This window comes from Octodon degus, unplaced genomic scaffold (assembly GCF_000260255.1).
Source record: "Octodon degus isolate 3935 unplaced genomic scaffold, OctDeg1.0 scaffold00074, whole genome shotgun sequence".
Lineage (NCBI taxonomy): Eukaryota > Metazoa > Chordata > Mammalia > Rodentia > Octodontidae > Octodon > Octodon degus.
In genome coordinates this window covers 9579261-9598619 of record NW_004524650.1, presented here as the reverse complement: position 1 = coordinate 9598619, position 19359 = coordinate 9579261, and positions in this window count along the sequence as shown.

Genomic DNA, 19359 nt, shown 5'->3' with positions numbered 1-19359 from the left:
TCTCAACTGCTGCTGGAAACCAGACTCAGCAGGCCCTGGGGTGGAGCACACATTGCCCAGGAGAGCTAACAGAGCCTCCTCACTGCCCATGTGGTTTTAGCTGTTCTCTCTGCAGTTCCCCCAAAGACCAAATGTCTCACCAGCATCCTTTCTTCAGTAGCTTCTACCCCTGATAATGTCCTCAACCATACCCTTCAGTTGTCATCATGTAGATCTCTTTTAGATGGAGTACAAGTTACTCTTTGTTCTCAGCATGGAGATTAGGGGACATTTTCTCAGAGTGGCTACAATTGTTCTATAGGCCACAGGAAGTGAAGACCATGTTCAGACCCCACAATAGCCTTTATATTTACCTCTCCAGTATCAGTTTCCCCCTTCCTTTAGTAACTGCCAATTGTCATTTAGCCATTCATCCCTTCCATGCCCATCCCTTGCAGCCTTGATTTTACATGACATATAGGTTTAAATTCACACACAAATCTGTTTAAATCCTAGTTCCACTATATGCTATACATGCAATCAACATATCAATTGTCTATTTGAGCCTTATTTTTCTGTACAGCAGTACAAAGAAGACAACTACTATGCAGAATTATTATAATGGGCTTACAATGATACATTCGGTAAAGTGCTTTTTAGTGCTATTCTTATTTGTCATTGTTACATTTTAAATATGAGTGTCCCCCAAAGACTCATGTATTGAGGGGTTGATAAGAAGTAACTGGATCATGAGGATACTAACCTCACTGATGTTAAGAGGAAGTAGGTCACAGTTGGGGAGGATATCTCCCTTCTCTCTCAGTTCTTCCTTGCTGTCACTCTGCTTCCTGGCTGCTTGAGATAGACAACTTCCTCCTGCCATATTTATGCTTTGGAACCAGCTGTTGATGTATTAAGAGCTCTGAAAACATAAACCAAAATAAGCCTTTCCTCCTTTAAATTATATACGTCAGGTATTTTGTCCCATACTATATAAAGAAACCAGAGGAGATGACTAATGTAGTCATTAATCCCTTCATGAGGATTTATTTGCCAGGTTGTTTCTTTTTTCTTTTTTTTTTTGCCAGGTTGTTTCTTAACATTACTGAGAGCAAACTGAATGTAGAGATGAACACTGCGATGGTTGAGAGGGTGGGAGGGGAACCCAATGGTACCAAAATATCAGAGGTATGGATTAGTCGACTTTTTGTAGTTATGACAAAATATAAGGGCTTCTGCAGCTTGTAATTGTGGAGTTTCAGGGGCATGATTTGAGCTCTGGTAGGGGCCCTCTCAGTTACATCACATCATGACATGGCAATAGAGGGGATGCCATCAAAAGTAAGAAATCACTTCTTGATAAAGGGTTTGGGGGAGCCAGGCTCAGGCTTCTGTAACAAGCCTCACACTCTTGTCGGAACTAAAGAGTTTTCAAGAAGGCTGCCTTAATCCCTTCTGAAAGTACGGCCCCCAGAGACCTAAGGACCTCCTACTAGGTCCCACTTCTTAAAGGTGCCATCAGATTCTACCTTGCCACACTGTGAACCAAGTTTCCAACAGAAGGACATTTAGGGGACAAACCAAATCCAAACTACAACAAGATCTTCAAGAGATGCCTCAAAGCTGTGTGCATCACTTCTGAAGACATGGTGTCCTAAGTGTGTTGTAGGTATTTTAACTTTGGGACTGACCACTAGAAAGACATTTTAGCTCAGAGTAGAATTTTTAGGCCATATTGTGGGAAACATCCTGAAACTTTGCCCCTGTCTGCTCTATATCCATGAGCCCACAGATGAATGATAGCTACCTGAGAGCCCTGCCCACTGTGGATTTAGCCCAATTTAGTAATCTGGATCACAATTAGTGAATTTCAGTGGGCTGGTCTTTAGGGACTCATGAGTCAAAACTAGTTTAAAATGGTCTCTGAGTTGAATCTCCCTTGCCTGTTGTCAGTTTCTGAAATACCATTTCACTTATTTATTACCAGTGGTTATCAGAAATAACTCATTTTTGGATATTTTGTTCTTAAACTCTATAGGAATGAATGTAAATAATTTTCCAAATTATATGAATAATAACACCTAGCATTTAGTAAACAACTAATACAGAGAATTTTCTGTCGTCGTTCTAAGGTTCCCATTACACATCTGGGAAGGAACAGAACACGCTAAGTGATTGCTCAAGGTCTCCCGCCTAGTCAATGGCCAAGTCTGGGTTAAACCATAATGCGACTTCTTTTTGATGATACAAAACTGCCTCCCTGCCCTCTTGTTCCATGGATCCTCTTTCAGTTTATACACCACTAGTGGAATCAAGCAATGGCTGCATGAGCCAAGTCAGAGTTGGAAACTGTAGTAGACCACTCAGAAAGGACAGCTACTAGAAGCAAGGAAGAGAGGAAGGGAAGGAAGAATGGAGGAGGAGGGAGGAGAGGGAAGAAAGGAAGGAAAGAGTAAGTGAGGAGAGCTGTTTTCTCTTGCCTTGTCAAGAGTGACTCAGGATATTTCCTATAGGCTTGTCAGTGAAGAGCTTTCCTGGGAGGAGGCACGTGGGGCGGAGGCCATCCCCCGGTGAGCTCCATCCATCACTGTCATCACAAGGCCCGTTCCTTCTGAGGAGGATGTTGACAGCAGCATTTTCACCTCAGAAGGAGGGCAGTTTCCTGCTCATGTCCAAGAACTCATGCGAAGGATATTTGCCAAGTTTTTATAGAATCAGGGAAGAAGCTGCATGCCCCACAAGGGGAGTCCCCTCAAAGTCCCACGGAGACAATGAGACAAAGATACTGACTCAGACACTCCTGGAGGCTGCTAGAGATGATTGCCGCATCCCCAGCTCCTGCTCACCGGCTAAGTACCCAAAGCTCTGCATCACAAAGGCTGCCTTTAGAAAGCAGGGAAGTTTTACAATTGGCACGTTTCTGTAAACACATTGGTTTAATTCCAATTTTACAGCTCAGTTACTCCCTGTAACATACAGTCTGTAAAGCATTTACAATGTTGTTCAAAATCTATATACTGTTTACATTCCTTACCCTCCCTGCAGGTAAAATAGATCTAGGAACTTGGCAAGAGTCCTGGGGCAACAGCTCGGATTAAACAGAAACCACAAAAGCTCCAGCAAAAACAAAGATAAAACCACGAATTGGATATGGAAAGAACAGGGAACTCCAAATAGAAGTCCCCCAAGTGAGGAAGGTCCAGTCACGTGTGGGCAAATTCAGTGAGAGGGGGCCAGTTGGGAGTGACCTGTAAGTGACTAGATGGACAGACGTTCAGCCTGCCTCATAGCCATTGTTTTATGTGAATTCGTTTTACAACATTTCTTCAAAACACACCTCATCTTGGTTGCTCAGCAGAGGAAAACATGAATAAGTGTCCGCTGCCTCAAGTCATCCAGATTTCTCCCTGGAACCCTAAAAATTGAGCTATCCCTGACCTATGTATTAAGCAATGGATAAGTTCTGCCTTTGACCTCTAGAGTAAGCCTGGCTGCCAACAGGGAAAAGTCTACAACTTGTCCTCTGCTTAGATTTGGTTGTTTGACTACCCATGCTTCATTAGAAGGAAGAGACACATGGGAGTCACTCATAGTGAATTGGACTAGAGCACCAGCTGACCACAGCAGCAAGGATAATAGTCCTATGCCATCATGGGGAATGGATCTATGCCTGCAAATGCAGACAGTGCCTCAGACCTGAGTGCACCATAGAAAGAGAGGCTCCAGCCCAGTCCCTTAACCTGCTTTTGTTTGACCCAAGTGTCCTCAGGCCCTGTGGTTATCCATCAAGATCAACTCATAGGACCCCCAAGGTAGCGATAAGACCTGGACCAATATTTGACCTTTGGATGCCACAGCCAGACAGGGAGCCAAAGCTGCTTAATTAGGGATATATCAGGGTCATATCAAAAAACAAAATGTGACCCTGGGAAGGTAGAGTAAGCTTCTAATTTGGAGGAGATCCACTTGGTGAGGGGGAGGCAGTGAAGAATGTGAACCCACCCACCTGAAGGAAAGGATCAGGATAGGGTCAGCCAGCTGCCCTTGACCCCCGCATCTGGGAAGTCAGGGTCTCTCCTAAGCACAGGAAGAGTCTTTCAAGGGCTGAAGCCAGGCTGCCATCCAGCCTCAGCCCTCAGCAAAGCAGTGGCGCTGAGCCCGTGGCTATTCCTCTGACTGCTCAGCTGAAGTGAACGAATGTGTTCTGAGGAGGTTCTTGCTTTGGAAACCTCTTGCTGTGTTTCCTAGTTGTGTCTGTATCTTCTCAGATTTGAGAGTCCTCAGGGGCACAGGCTTTGCCCAATTAATAGCAGTTTGCTCTTATTAACCTCTTAGCATGAGCTAGGAATTGCTGTAGGTATTTTACCCTAAATGATCTCACTTGCTTTACTTCTCCCAATACTATTTGCTATTTAGGAACCCGGGGCTCAGAGCATAATCCACTCACGTACTTAGGATCCAGAGTTGGCTGAGTGACACAATTAGTACACTAGCCCAGAATGCCTGACTCCAAAACCATTTGCTAAATGTTTATCAAATTCACTGAACTAGTTCCTGCTGGATTTGCAGATATGAATATAGTCAACTCTTGATTTGCAAGGTTCAAAAATAATCCTTAAGTAATTTATCCAAAATTCATCCTTTGGCACTGGAATGGGTTTTTGTTCATTTGTTTGAATGTGAGTATGTTTGATATTCTAGGAATCTACAACTCCAAACAGAGTAATAAAGATGTTCTATAAAAGAGCTCAAAATTATGAATTTGCTGCTGAACTTCTCCCCATGAAGAGCTCAGAGCCTCCCACCATCCAAATTCTCATGACGGCTCTGTGCACCGCCCCAAGGTCCCTGGATCTTCCACGCACACGCACTTAACTGCTTATTTGACATCCCCAGCTGGACAGTTAGCAGGCGCTCAGACATCATCCACACAGAGCCCTTTGTCCTGCCACCTTCTCAGCCTGTACTTCTCCCTGTGATCACCACTGTCTTGAGAAGGGGCATCTCCAACCACTCAAGGGTTGTCCTGGGTCCATCCCCACCCCAACCCCCAATCCACTGCTAATTCCTGCTGCTTCTTTGCAGATCCGTCTCCTTTAAGTTATCATCTGTTGAGTGGGTTCCTAGAAGACCCCGCAGTCCTCCTACCCATGAGTAGCCCAGCTCTCTCATTTCCTCAATTTCTCTTTGTTATCAACTACTCAGAGAACTGCAGATCCTTTTCAAGGTTCTAAAATAATCCTCAGATAAATTATCCAAAATTCATCATTTGGCCCTGGAATGGGTTTTTGTTCATTTGTTTGCCTCCTGCTCCCTGCTCAGAAGGAGGAACTGTTCTTTCTGAGGCTGTGATTCTTTTTTGTCTTTTTGGCACAGGGTCTTGCTGTGCAGTTCGAGCTGGCCTTGAGCTCACTTCGTATCCTAGGCTGGTCTCAAACTCCCAGTGATCCTCTTGCTTCAGCCTCCGACTGGGATTACAGGTGTGTACCACCATGCCCACCTCGAGGCTGTGATTCTGATATAAAATTTAAGATGCCATATACTGCATTACAAAATATTTTTTTGTCTTTTCACCAATTCAATACAACAAAATTCTTTTTTTTGGCAGAACCGGGATTTGAACTAAGGCCCTTGCGCTTGCCAGGGAACACTTATTCCACTGAGCCATCTCCCCAGCCCCTATACAACAAAATTCTTGTTTGGGAAAAATCATTGGCCTATTTCAAATGATTTATTATTTTTTTTCTTTTTGCCTCTCTGATGCCAACTGTTTAAAAAAAAAAAACTTTAAGAAGATACTATAGGTAAATCATGTTTACATTTAGAAAAAGAGCTACAGGTTAACTATTTTGACACAATTTTTTATGTTTCAAATGACGGAAATAGTTTATAAGCAATCTGGGCAATCCCTAACTCCCTTAGCAGCATTAAATAAATTCCTCTTCTGTGAAGTATCAGGAGCTGTTTATTTCTCTGTGCCCTTGAAGGCAATCTGGATTTTAAGTTAGCCTTCACCGAGGTAGACTGAAATAGGAGCTGGAGCTAAAGTCACTGGTAGATTAATTATAATTTTTTTCAAATGTTTTAACACACTCTTCCAGTTATGTAATTGACCTTAAAAAGTGGATCTTCAAGTGTTGGAGTCTAAAATGCTTTGAGAGAGAGAGAGAGAGAGAGAGAGAGAGAGAGAGAGAGAGAGGTGTTTAATCTTGCCCGCCGTTCCTTAGCAATCTATTGCTGCTCTGTGTGGGCCCAGAGCAGCCCTGCAGAGACCTAGAAGCCCTGCTCCAAGGCCTCCTGTGCATCCCAGGAAATACAGTCCTTGTGGTTTTCGGTCTCATCTCTCTGGGAACACATATCCGAGCAACTTCGCTGTGAAGGGAACACATGCACTTTGGTTTACATTAAGATTAATTTGAGATGTACAAAGAAGGGAAAACCATTTGGGATGGGTATTTACCAAGTCTAAATCTCCATTAGACTGCATCAGTGCTCAAATTCTAACTTAATTGTGACAGGCTTCACACTGTTTACATTTCTGAGATTAAACAAGCCATCACCTCCTCAGTGGTCTCTCTGGAGGAAGAAACACAGCTGGCTCCGTTAGTTTTGGTCCCCATTCCCTCCTTCCTCACTTTCCTTTTCTTCTTAGAGTTAAAATAAAGGAGCTCTGCTCCCAGCCCAGCTGTTAGGCAAGTATAAATCCTTATTGACAACTAAGCTAAACATCAGTATCTGCAGTTTATTTTATTCAGAATTTGTGGGAGTGGACTGAAGAGCAACAGAGTGACCAATAATTTACTTTTACTCTGTTAGTGATGGAGTTTATCTCCTGCTCGTTTTCTGTCCATTACGCACTGTGCCACAGGTTAACAGTTTAAACTTTAAAACAACAGCAGCAATGAACTCATACCCCAGATCTTTTGGTTACACAATTCTTGGCTAACGAAGGCTACTAAAAATGACATCTCACTGCTGCGTGGAGCCATCATTTGCTGTGCTGAGAAGGTGTCACCTAAGGTCGGGGGCTGCTTCTTGGTAGAGCTCTGTTAGGCTTGTTGGGTAACCAAGAGGTGCAGTCTTTACCAAGCAGAGAAACTGATTTCCAATCTTGGTGTGCTGTGTATGAAGAGAACACCCCCAAAGGAAGGATCGTTGGAAAATAAATAATAAGCTGCTTTGAGTTGTGGTTAATAAAGCAGGATCCAGCTGTGGCCAGACCCAGCTAGAGGAGAGAAAGCAAGCAGCCTGAAATTGTAGGTTATAACTTAAACTCTCTCTGGTTAGTGGCTTTCTAGGGCTGTGAGTTGGCTCTACATGACTTGTGATCAAGTCTAGAGGAGTTGACTAAAATAATGAAAAAAATGAGGCTGCAACTAGTTCTATTAGACTTGTGCTTGCTTCGGCCTTCCCACCCAGGTCATTAATCCAAACCCCTTTTCTTCTCTTTTTGCTTTTTCATTTATGTGTTTGGTATAGGGTTGCACTATGCAGTTCAGACTTGTAGTGATCCTCCTGTATTTAGCCTCCCAAGCACTGGGATTACAGGCGTGTGTGCCACCATGCCCAGACTTCGCTGCCCCCCACCCCAGGTGCCCTGAGGGTGGGACCTGGAGCAGCATGTGTGCCAGGGATCGAACCCTGATCCCTGCACTTGCCAAAGCCAGTGCTTAGTCCACTGAGCTGTCTTGCTGCCCCTCTTTTATTTGATTGAGACCAGTAATACTTTAAATTCGAAATCCAACAAAAGCATTATAAGAGCTACAAACCAGTATTACAGAACAGGCAAAACATATAACGAACTACTGACAGAATACACTAATAAACAAAAATGAATGTATATATGATTCATCAGGGTTTATCCTAGAATTCAAGGTTAATTTAACATTTTAAGTATCATTAAGTATAAAGTATAACAATAGAGATGAGCAGAATAAAAGATAAATATGTACAGATGCATTAATAGCCTTGGGCAAAACTTAGGACTTAAAAAGCCTCAAATCTCTTAGCAAACTGCAAAGATCAGGGAATTTGTTCAACCTAATAAAGAATTTCTATGAAAAACTTAACACTTAACTTACTTAATGATGTATGAAGATGGATAGTTTCCCTTTAAGACTGGAACAGGACCTCCAGCCCCAGGGTTCAGTATTTGCTACGAAGGCCTTAGCCAGGGCAATAAGACAAGAACTAGAGATTGCCAAAGAAGTAGTACAGTAATCTTTATTTGCTGATGACATGATTATGTAGAAAATTCTAAGGGAAAAAAAAGACCCAAGAACTAATACTTGAAAAAGCCCGTAGTCTTTCTAAAAACGGCTGGGACCTTTATTCTGTAGACATCTTTGCTCCTGTTGCCACTATGGTCGTTTTCCTTTCTTTATTAAACCTTCAGTGATTTTTATGCTTAATTTTACCAATGGAGGACAGTGAAGTGCAGTAGGTTTGCGGGTTTATCACAGAAGCAAGTAGGGCAAATTGGTTACAGTGAGAAACCTAACTTTGAAAATCAATTTTCATTACCTTCCAGGTTATAAATTTCTCTGAGTTTCAATTTCCTTGTCAGTCTGTACTAATTCTTCTTTATTTTCTTTCTGTGTGCCACTTTCCAGCAAATAGTTGCTCACTTTTTCTTTAAAAGTGTTGAAGTGAGGACCCTGTATCTTTGGAACTCCCCAAACCCTGGGCATTGTGAAAGTGGCTTATATGGCACAAAGTAATCCATTCCTACTGTGATGTCCACTTCATTTAGAATGGTAATAAAAAACAGCCTCTTCTCTATATTGGCGTTCTCATCCTATCATCGTTTCTACCAGTTGATGTGAATATTATAGCTTATTTATTTGTTCCTTGTACTATTTTAAAGAAACAATGTAAATCATAGAACTCTGGCTACCAAATCATATTGTTGAATCATTTTAGAAACATTAAGAAACAGTAAGTCATTTAAATCAATAGCAGCATTGCCTATATTCTCCACGACAGCAGTGGCAATTTCCAAATGTTACCATTTTCCTTTGCATTTTAATCATCTCTAAACTTCTGGTCAGGTGCTAGGTGAATGTTAACATAAAGGACAAGCTGGCAAGTTCGATACCAGAGTCCTTTATCCTCTACGCCCTCGCTGCTCCCTAGATTTCTAGGGTGTACACACACACACACACACACACACACACACACGACGGACAATGGAAAGCCTGTGTTATGAACAGAGCCCAGACAGAGTGGCTCTTCTGGGTTTTCTTATCAAGCTCCACTGCCCTCCAGTGCAGGGGCTGGAGCTCCCAGGCCCCCTGTGGCTGCAGTCAGTAGCAGCGAAAGCAACGGCAATAGGAGTCACACTCAGAGTTCTCAACCAAGGCTCGGTATCCTTTTTCTTAATAACTATTTTTCACAGAGGAATGACTCGGTAGTGTGCCTCATCCTAAGTACTTGGCTAGTGCTTCTCTTGCATTAACACACTCGGCCCCCAAACCCAATAGTGTACCAATTGTTATTTCTGTTTTATGCATAAGAGAACAAGGCAGGGTGAGGGGCTTAGCAACTTTCCAAGCTCACCAAGCCAGTGAGTAGCAGAATTGGGATTTGAACCCAGGTCTACTGAGCTCTCTAGGATCGTGTGATTCTGACACAGTGCCATCTTCTTCAAGTCAAGCCAGTATCACAGGAAAAAACACTAGATTTGGACTAAAAAGGCTGTGTTCAAAACCAGCTCTGCCCTTGATTGTGAACTTGAGTAATTTAGGCCTTTTGAATTTTTCTGGTTTTTTCCTATCTATAGAATCCTAACAAGATTATTGAGAGGCTGTGGAAAAGCGCTTGGCAAACCGAGGGCGTGATTACTCTCTGTCAGGCCCAGCGTCCCATGATACAATTGAACCAGCTCACTTGCTTTCTGCTTGAATTGTAAAGAATGCACTTGATAAAGGAGTGTATTAACCTAGCTCATGAGACTTGTATTTGAATTTCCCAACAAAAGGAAAAATCCCAGAAGTTGTGAATGTGCGGCCAGACTGTGTGTTGAAGTGCACACTGTGTGCGTCACTCCGCCCAGAGACATGTCCGCAAGGAAGGCACTTTAAAGGAAACAGGGAAAGACTCTCAGTGCTGCTATTATTTAAAGAACAGCCGTTCTTTCTGAAGAAAGCTCATTCTACACTGTTTACATTTTCGAGGAGATGATCACGTGTGCCAAAATGTCAGCGCAACTGGAGATCTTCTTGATGTGGTAAGAATGCAGGAATGTAGTGATTGCAACTGACTTTTGGTTTATAGTTTATGGACTTACTCTTTAGGCAACAGATCCTCACCTTCTCCTGTCCCAGTCCCCCACACAACTAACCTCTTTCTCATTTATAATTGTAAGTGACGATAAGGAGTTAGCACTCTAACATCCAGAGAAAAAATATTTCTAAACCTGAGGGTGTAAAAATCCTAGAAGAAAGCGTAAGAGGAAAGCTTCATGATACTTGTTTCAGCAAAGATCTCATAAGTACAACATCAAAAATGCAGGCACCAAAACAAAACGTAAGTAAGTGCAAACATATCAAACTAAAAAGCGTCAGCAAAGAAAACAAATCAAAGATTAGAAAAGTGACTTATGGAATGGGAGAAAGTACTTGCAAACAATGTATCTGACAAGGTGTTAATTTCTAATATATATGAAAAAGTCAAACAATTCAGTAATGGGAAGACCAATAGCCAGATTTAAAAATAGCCCAAGGGCTTGAGTAGATTTAAAAGTGGACCAAGGACTTGGGCCACAGAAGACATACTAGTGGTCAACTGGTAAATGGAAAAAATGTTCATTATTAGTAGTCTTATCAGAGAAATGCAAACACAAATCACCATGATAAATCATTTCACAAGTGTCAGTACAGCCATTATAAAAAGATAAAGGTTATCTGTAATCCCAGCTACTCAGAAGGCCGGGGTAAGAGGAGCACAAGTTCCAGCCCAGCCTGGGCAACTTATTGAAGCCCTGTCTCAAAATAAAAAATAAAAGGATCTAAGAATGTAGCTCATTTCCCTACATTCCTGCATTCCTACTGGGAATTCAGTCTCTAGTACAGCCAACAGAAAAGAAAAAAAAAAAAAGACAAGAAGTGTTGACCAGGATATGGAAAAGCTGGAATTCTTATAAGCTGCTGGTAGGAATGCAAAATCCTGCTGCTGGTAGGAATGCAAAATCCTACAGCTGCTATGGAAATCAGCGAGGAGGTTCCTCAAAAATAGAACTACCATCTGACCCAGCAACCGCACTTCTGGGTACAGATCCAGAACAACTGAAATGAAGCTATCAGAGGGATATTAGCTCTCTTTTGTCCATTGTGGTACTAACCCCAGCAGCTAAGATGAAGAAAGGACCTAGAAGTCCACGGACAGGTGGATAAAGAAAATGTGTGATATATACATTGATAGAATACTATGTAACCTTTAAAAAGAAGCTGTCTTTTGTGGTAGTATGGGAGGACCTTGAGGACATTAGGCTAACTGAAGGCAGAGAAAGAAATACTGCACAATTGCACTTATAGCCTATATCTAAAATAGTCAAATTCACAAAATTGATGACTGATATTCTAGTTACCAGAGGTGAAGGAGAGGGAAAGGAGAATTTTTATTAACAGGCATAAAGTTTCATATAAGTGGGATGAATATGCTTGAGAGAACCACTGTACTGCCTTGCCAACAATAATGTATGGTGCTCTAAAGGTTTGTATGAAGATGAAACTATCTTCTTTAAAAATACTTCCAGATCCTTTTTCTGGTTGGGAATTTTGCACCATTCTTAGTCTGTAATCTAAATCTAGAGATCCTTTTGGAGTTAAGCCTCGAGCTCTCCTAGCTAGAGCAGCTAGCACACTTAGTAACTACATCCCTTGAGAGGCTTGGCAGGCAGTGCTAAGCCAGGACTTCACAGATACAGGAAAGCAGAAAATTAAGAAAATAGACCAAATATTTAAGGGTGAGAAATCCAATAGTTTTATTCATCAGATATAGGCAGAGGATGCTTTTAGAATTCCCTTGATTCTCATTGTTTGTTTTGGAATATTTACACTGTATATATGGACATTTAATGAAGCTAATAAAAGGAAAAAGAAATTGTAAGTGCAAAACTATAGAACATATCTGTTATATGTTATGTCAGCTTCCTGAGTCCCTGCAGAAGGGACAATTTGAGTTTGAATTTATATTTGGAAAACTTGTAATAGGAAAGCCTATTACTAGGACACATAAAAAGGCATAAATATCATCAGTCCTGACACAAGAGAACACATAATATTTACCTTTTATGTGGACAAAGGAGTTTTTCTGAAATTTAAGTTTGAGGTCCCAGTGTGGGACCTGGGACAATAAACCTGTGTCTGAACCTCTTACTCTGACTGTTCCTAAGAGCTTGCAAACTCTGCTGCCCTAGTCTCCCTGCCACCAGCCATGGCCCCAGTGATTGTCTTGGCTTTCCAAGTTATTTGTTACAAGTACATAGAAGAGCTCTCCGGAGATGTGCCGTGGTGCCTCAGTTTCCAAGTGCTTTTGTTTAGAAACACTTTGGTTTACAAAAAGAAGTGTTTGAAAAATTTTTGTTTTTGCTTTCAAGCTTTGCACTGGGTGACAAACATGATCGCAACTGTCTTTCCCCCACAAACACAAATGTGGCCATCTATTCCTAAATCATAGGAGAAATTAAGTGCACGAACCCATACATCACTGTAACTCAGTGACAGAGTACTTGCCTAGCATGCCTGAGGCCCTGGGGTTTGATTCCCAGCACCCACTCACACCCCAAAATAAACAAGACCAAGTGATATATAGGAGGAAGGGTAGATGGATTTACTTTAGCAGTCCTAGAAATATATGTGCTGCCGACTCCATTTAACATGATTTGCACAGGGCTTTCTGCAATACACTTTGATTCACCTATTTTGAGAAATGAAAATGGAATCAATTGTAATCAGTGAAGAAATAGCATTTAGACTTATTGATTAATATACAGTTTTATGCTCCAATTTTTGAGATCTTGTCCTTGGGGGAGTTGCTTTGGTGGTTTGTATGTCAACAAGGAAGTGTATTCACTGGAATTAGATGCTTTGGTTAGCTGGAAATACCAACTCATACCGATTTAAACAATAAGGAAAGGTATCATTTCACATAATAGGAAATCCAAAGGCAGGCAGGTTTCAGATGCAACATTTTAAGGCTATGTTCCATTTTTTTTTTTTTTTTTTTTTTTTTACTGATTCTCTTTACCTTGCTCAACCCCTGTGACAAATTTACCTCTGCCTAAAAGCAAGATGGCTGCCACTTTGCTTGGAAGATATTGGAATATGACAACATCCTAGGGACAGTCTGTCTCTTCTTGTTCCCTTTTCTTAGGAACAAGGAAATCTTTCCCCCAAATCCCCCTAACCCCTGGCAAACTTCTCATTTTTCATTGAACAGTATTGGGCCATGCTGTTGCTAAGCCAATCAAGGAGATGCCCACAATTTGCATAATAGAATGTACTGACCTGGAGCCCTGAATCATGCCAATTAAAAAAAAAAAAATAACTGAGCAGGAGCAGGATTCTGTCAGGAAGAAACAAATTGAGTAAGCAACCAATAGTGTAGGAGCAGGATTCTGTCAGGAAGAAACAAATTGAGTAAGCAACCAATAGTGTTTGCTAAAGAAAAGTCCTCACCAAGTCTGAGTACACTATTATCACATGCTTTCTCCTCCTGAGATAACATTTCTCACAGTTTACTCTGCAGAATTTTCTATCAGATTTTTATGTGAAGCATCATTTTTCTCTGACCTTGGGCTGCGATCTTGTTTCTTTTTTCCTTAGCAGAGACCACAATGGAAATCCTACTATAAAAACATTTGAGTGCTATCAAAGGATCAGACCATATAAGGTGCTAGGGACCTTTTTATTTTAAATAAGAAACAAAACTATTTATACTTTTACAAGGAGTCTGCCCTATTTTAGTAAATATTTGGCAAAGCTTCTTGATTAAAAGAGCAAACTGACCCTTGTTCTGCAGGGTTGTTTTGCCAAAGCTGAAATCGTTCATTAATTTTCTGAAAATAGAAGCAGCAAGTGTGTGTTCTATTGCACTGTGACTAAAGTAGTGGCTGCTTGTGGTTTGTTTTAAACTGTATTTACTTAAGCATAATTGGTCAGGTGTCTTTCAGGCCCAGTCCTACTAATACCCCTTCTGAGTTACAACCGCCAAATGGTACAATTGGAAAGTAATCTCTCATGAACAGAGTAAAAGCGCATTAATCTGGCCCTGGAGACTGTGGCATGTTGACAATACATTTTAAACCGGACAACAGAGGCCCTAGATTTGGTAACAAGCCCCAAATGTTTTGAGAAACAGTAATTCCCGAGATTATTGCAGGCAAATTCTGAGAGAAGCCTGTTGAGTACCACATATTTCTGATTCGTTGCCAGTTAACTCATTCTGTGGTGTGGGACTTGTAGGCCCAACCATTTTCTCTTCAAGGTATCCTCTCACCAGTGAAAATAGAAAGGTTTGGTACAGCTGCAAGGAATAATTTTAAGTTACTCATAGAAATTCCAGGACAGTTGTGTTGGAAGTTAGCCATGGTATATTCCAAAATCCAGGAGGATATTCCAAAATCCAGGAGGGTGGGCTGAGACTGGCCTGCAGGATGGGTGCAGGATTTGGACACTGGGTTTAACATCTGTGTTATCCCAGTAAAATGTGCTTCTCCTTCCAATTCCTGTACCCTAAACTCTGGCTTGAGATGACAGTTTCTGATCCTAAATCAAAACTGCTCAGGAGAAAAGTCATCAGTAGATGTTAAGGAGAGGATTTAGACTCCTAAAACTTCAGGACTGGAAATTGCCTTAAAGGTTGCTTAGATCAGTGGTGGTGAACCTTTCAGAGCTTTCAATGATACAAACAGCCCACTGTGGCTTGTGTGTCACTGGTAGCCTACCTCAGCATCAATTCTCAGCAGATGAAGTGGTTTGTCTACTGTCACACAGCTTGTTCCCCCTTTATTCCCTCATTTCCTCACTTTCCATTACCACTGAGAAATCCAAAATTCAATTTTCCATGTGAGTAACTCAGAGTCAGAAGTACTGTAGTTGTTTCTAGTGTATGTAGAATTTTTTTTTTTTTTATACTGGGACTTAAACTCAGGACCTTGCATTCGCCAGGCATGCACTTATCCTACTGGGCTGTCTCCCCAGCCCGTTTCTGGTGTATTGAAAAATGAGAAAAATAAAAGTCCCCATCTCATAGATCCAGTGAGATTAAAAATAATTTAAAATGATACTTGACATCTGGTGAGAATCTAGTAAAGGTACCCATTGCCACACTTCAACTGTTGCCAGGAGGTCAAGGGACACAGTGGAAAGAGCTCCTAACCAGTAGCAGTTAAAAACTTTCTACTTCCAGCCATTAGATATGTCACTCAACTTCTCAAGTCCTCAGTTTCCTCTGCTTCCCTCAGACAAGGATTTAAAAATGTAGTTAAAAGTTAAGCATAAAACTCTAGAGCAGAGCTTCTCAAAAACCACTGTGCATCTGAATCATCTAGAAGCTTGTCAACGTGGGGATGTATCCAGCACCCAGTGAGGTTAAAGCAGGAGGATGCAAGTGTAAGTTGCAACTTAAAGAGACTTGGTCTCAACATATGAATGAAGGAATGAATGAGGCCAGGGATGTAGCCCAGTGCAAATGCCATAGGTTCAGTCTGCAGTGTGGGGGATGGGGTAGGAACAGGAAGCAGATGCTGTTTTTGTGGAGCAGGTGTGCAACCTGCAATCATGCATCTCCAATAAGCTTCTAAGGCCCCTTGATTTGTCATAACACATAAGGTAGCATTCTGGTCACCTCCAAGGTCCTCAAATTGTCCTGAATTTAGATGTAGCACCCATAACACAGTATGGATGAGTGAAACACTATGGGTCAAAAAGTGGGTCTCTCTTGGCACTGAGCTTTAAGGTTGTAACTATGTGTTAAGTTTCACCTTTAATCATGTAGCAATCTCACGCTTTGGTCAATCCCATTTTGTAGACCTGATGACTGTAGCATCAGCATTCTGAAGCTTCTAGCCTAAGAGCTATTCCAGTTCCTTGACAATGAACTCCTTCAGGCTACAATTGGACACGATACTGGAGACTGCTGTTGTAAGAACGGGTGTGATTGTAGGTGAAGGGTGGAACATAAACTCATCTTTCAGGCCAGGAGCCCAATTATGTTCAAAACTTTTTCTAGCCCCCTTAAAAATATTTGTGTGGACAGAGCATGAGTGAAAGTAGAGGAAACAGCAAAGTGTAGTCTAGCAGCCAGGAAAACTAGGATAACAGGAAGGAGACTCGAAGAAAAAGTGCATTTGTATTTTAAGAGCATTGTAGAAATTTTAATGGACCAACATAGCAGAGAGGACTTGCTGGCTCTAATTGAAAGTGGGTGTGTAATTGGGTTTTTGAAACTCTACTTTGGGTCTTTCTGGAAAGTCAGGAAGAGTTGGGGGAGTCAGGAGACTTTGGCACTTAAGAACTGTGTCTTTATCTCTGGACAGAGTCCAGAGATGGTCCTGAGAAAATGACTTCAAGGTTTGCTGCTGCCTGCCAGGGTCCTGTTCTCTTCAAGGCAATCCAGTGGCTGGCAGTGGGTTTGAAAGGAGGATGTTTGAGCAGACAATAAGACCCAGAGGACAGAGGAGAAGACCGGGTGACTGCTGCTCTTAAGACTCAGCTGCCCCGGCATCTCCCTCCTCTCTGTGCTCCTGCCACCATGCTGCGTTCAACAGGCACTGTCTGCCTTCGTGACACCCCCAGCCACACCATAGGCCGGAGCCTAATAGGCACTTGGCTGTGTGTTTCTGGAAAGAGAATGAAAGGCAAAGAAGTGGGTGGGAAAAGGAAACTGAGGAGGAAGAAAGAAAAGGGAAAGAGAGAGACGAAGAGGAGCTCTGGGAGGCCAACCTCTTATGTTCCAAGGAAGTTTTCCAAAATCCTTCAAACCCAGATCCTATTAAATGGTTCTATTTTCCAGGTTAGCGTGATTGCACATCTGTAGAACTAGATGGCATCTGACTAAACTTTAACTCTCTCCAAGATGCTGCATCTGAATATCAGAACCTAGAGATAGAGGAAGGTCTGGTAGTCTGGCTTCTAGCTTGCTGTTGACTCCTTTGTGCTGGAAGCAGGTGAGAGATGTAGCAGGCAGGGCACATGCCAGAGCACATGTTGTCCCCTGCCTCAGCTGGCTGCCTCCATGATGGAGGATGGAAGCCACAGGGCTCTGGGGGGGCCCAGCTGACACTGCATTCCCCAAACCTTCAACAAGGAGATTGTGTTATTTCAGCCATGCTCCGTTGGATGGCAAATATGTGAGCTGCTTTATGAGGATCCTTTGCAGAGTCTCCTTTTCACAGCTGCACTACCTCTACACAAGAGTTAATCAGTCAAACCAGGCGCTGCTTGCGGTCCTGGCTGAGGAAGTGAACCTCAATCCCCTGGCACGTTTTGGTTACGAGGGTGTGCTGAGACAAGAAAAATCTCAGTTAAAGCGACTTTTTCACAACCCCTGGGGGCTCCTTTGGCCCCACATGTTGCACACAGTTTCCTTGGTATGTATGCCACCACCAGCTTGTGTGTGTGAGAGAGAGAGAGAGAGAGAGAGAGAGAGAGAGAGAGAGAGAGAGAGAGAGTTTCTCTTCTCACTTGTCTGTGGGATCAGAAAGCCAAGTTCTAAATGGTGCCATTCCAGCCAGAATCCAAGATGGGACTCTGAGCCCAGTTTTAAGCTTTGGAACAGTATTTATCCTTTTTTAAAACTCAAATATGGTTTGCAGGGTATTTCATGCACTGGGTTCCGGTGAAAGCCTAAGACATAGAATACTTTAAAACACTATTGAAACTTTAGACCGCTTGTGTGGTGGCTTTGTAAGGTGTCAACTCAGCCACTGAAGCCAAGTCTCCCAGAATTGTTTTTCCTATGTGGTTGTCCAAAAACATTTGGGAGGTGCAGTTGAGGCAGCAGCTGTTTTCATGCTGGGAAGGTCACACAACTTGAGTATCGTCAAGCGCCTGGCCTGGGACACTGGCTCCTGCCAGTTCCTTTGCTTCAGCTACTCCTGGCCCGGGGCACATTGCGTGTGCATCTGTGACAAAGGACACTAGCGTCTTCTGTAAGTTACCCGCACCCTCAAGGCTGGAGATGGAAGGCAGACACCGGTACCAGCCATCCTTACGTGTTCTAGTTTACCCATATGTCTCCCTCAGGGCACAGCCAGGTCCCCTCTTCTGGCCTGTGGTAGTCTCAGTGCCGATGCCAGTGACACAGGCAACTGTCATGCATAGACTTCTCTATCAGATCCTGCAATCTGTTATGGTCTAATCTACCTTTTAAAAAGAATCTCATCAGTTGGTGGCAGCTCAGAGGCACAGAGTGGGCCTGGCAAGCACAAGGTTCTTAGTTTGATTCCTCATACTAAATAAATAAATAAAATAAAAAGAAAAAGAATCCCTCTTTCACCAACCATAATGCCATTTTTCCAACTGAATCTTAGTTGATAACAATGGATAGTGCCAGCTCACAGTCACAAACTTGGAAGGTGTGACAATGTGAATAATATCTGACTCTCACTAGTCTGCTGTCTGATTTCTTGATGGAGAGTGTCCTGCACAGTGTTGTTGACCCACTGATGAAACTGGCTGCTTTCAATACACTATCTCTTCACTTTCTCTATGGAGCTCACGCCCATCATTTCCGCTGCTGTGACCCTGCTCTAGGAGGTGACTGCTTCCCTGAGACAAGGGCTAGTTGATGCAAACTGCCACATCTGGAAGTGTCCCTGTCCCTACATTTTGGCCACCTTCTCTCCTCTGCATGTATCTGACCAATCACTACTTGTTATGGTTTATGTCTAGTTGTCCCCCCAAAGCCTCATGCAGTCATGGGGCAGACTTCTAGAGTTTGTGATTAACTCACGATCCACTGGGATTATGGGTGTGAGTGCTGCTGGGATTACAGGTGTGAGCACCATACCCAGCCTGGGGCAGATAGCCTGAATGCAACCTAAGGGAGACAGACTTGCTCTCTGTTGCCATTGTTGTTGCCACTGCTCCTGTCCTTTTGCTCTCTGCTCTTTGCCACTGCCATGGAAGGCTGCTGTCTGCCATGTGCCGCTCTGCCTTGGAACCAGCTGAGTATGGACTGAAACCTCCAGTAACTGTGAGCTCAATAAACTTTTCCTTCCTTCATTTTGGGTATCAGGTATTTGTCCCAGCAATGAGAGAAGGGTAGCTGATACACCACTTTTTCCCCTTACAATGATCCCTCTCCCTAGGGCTTTGGTCTTAGTCATCTTATTTCTGCTTTCTTTCTCTATCTCTCTTCTTTCTTCTCTTCCTT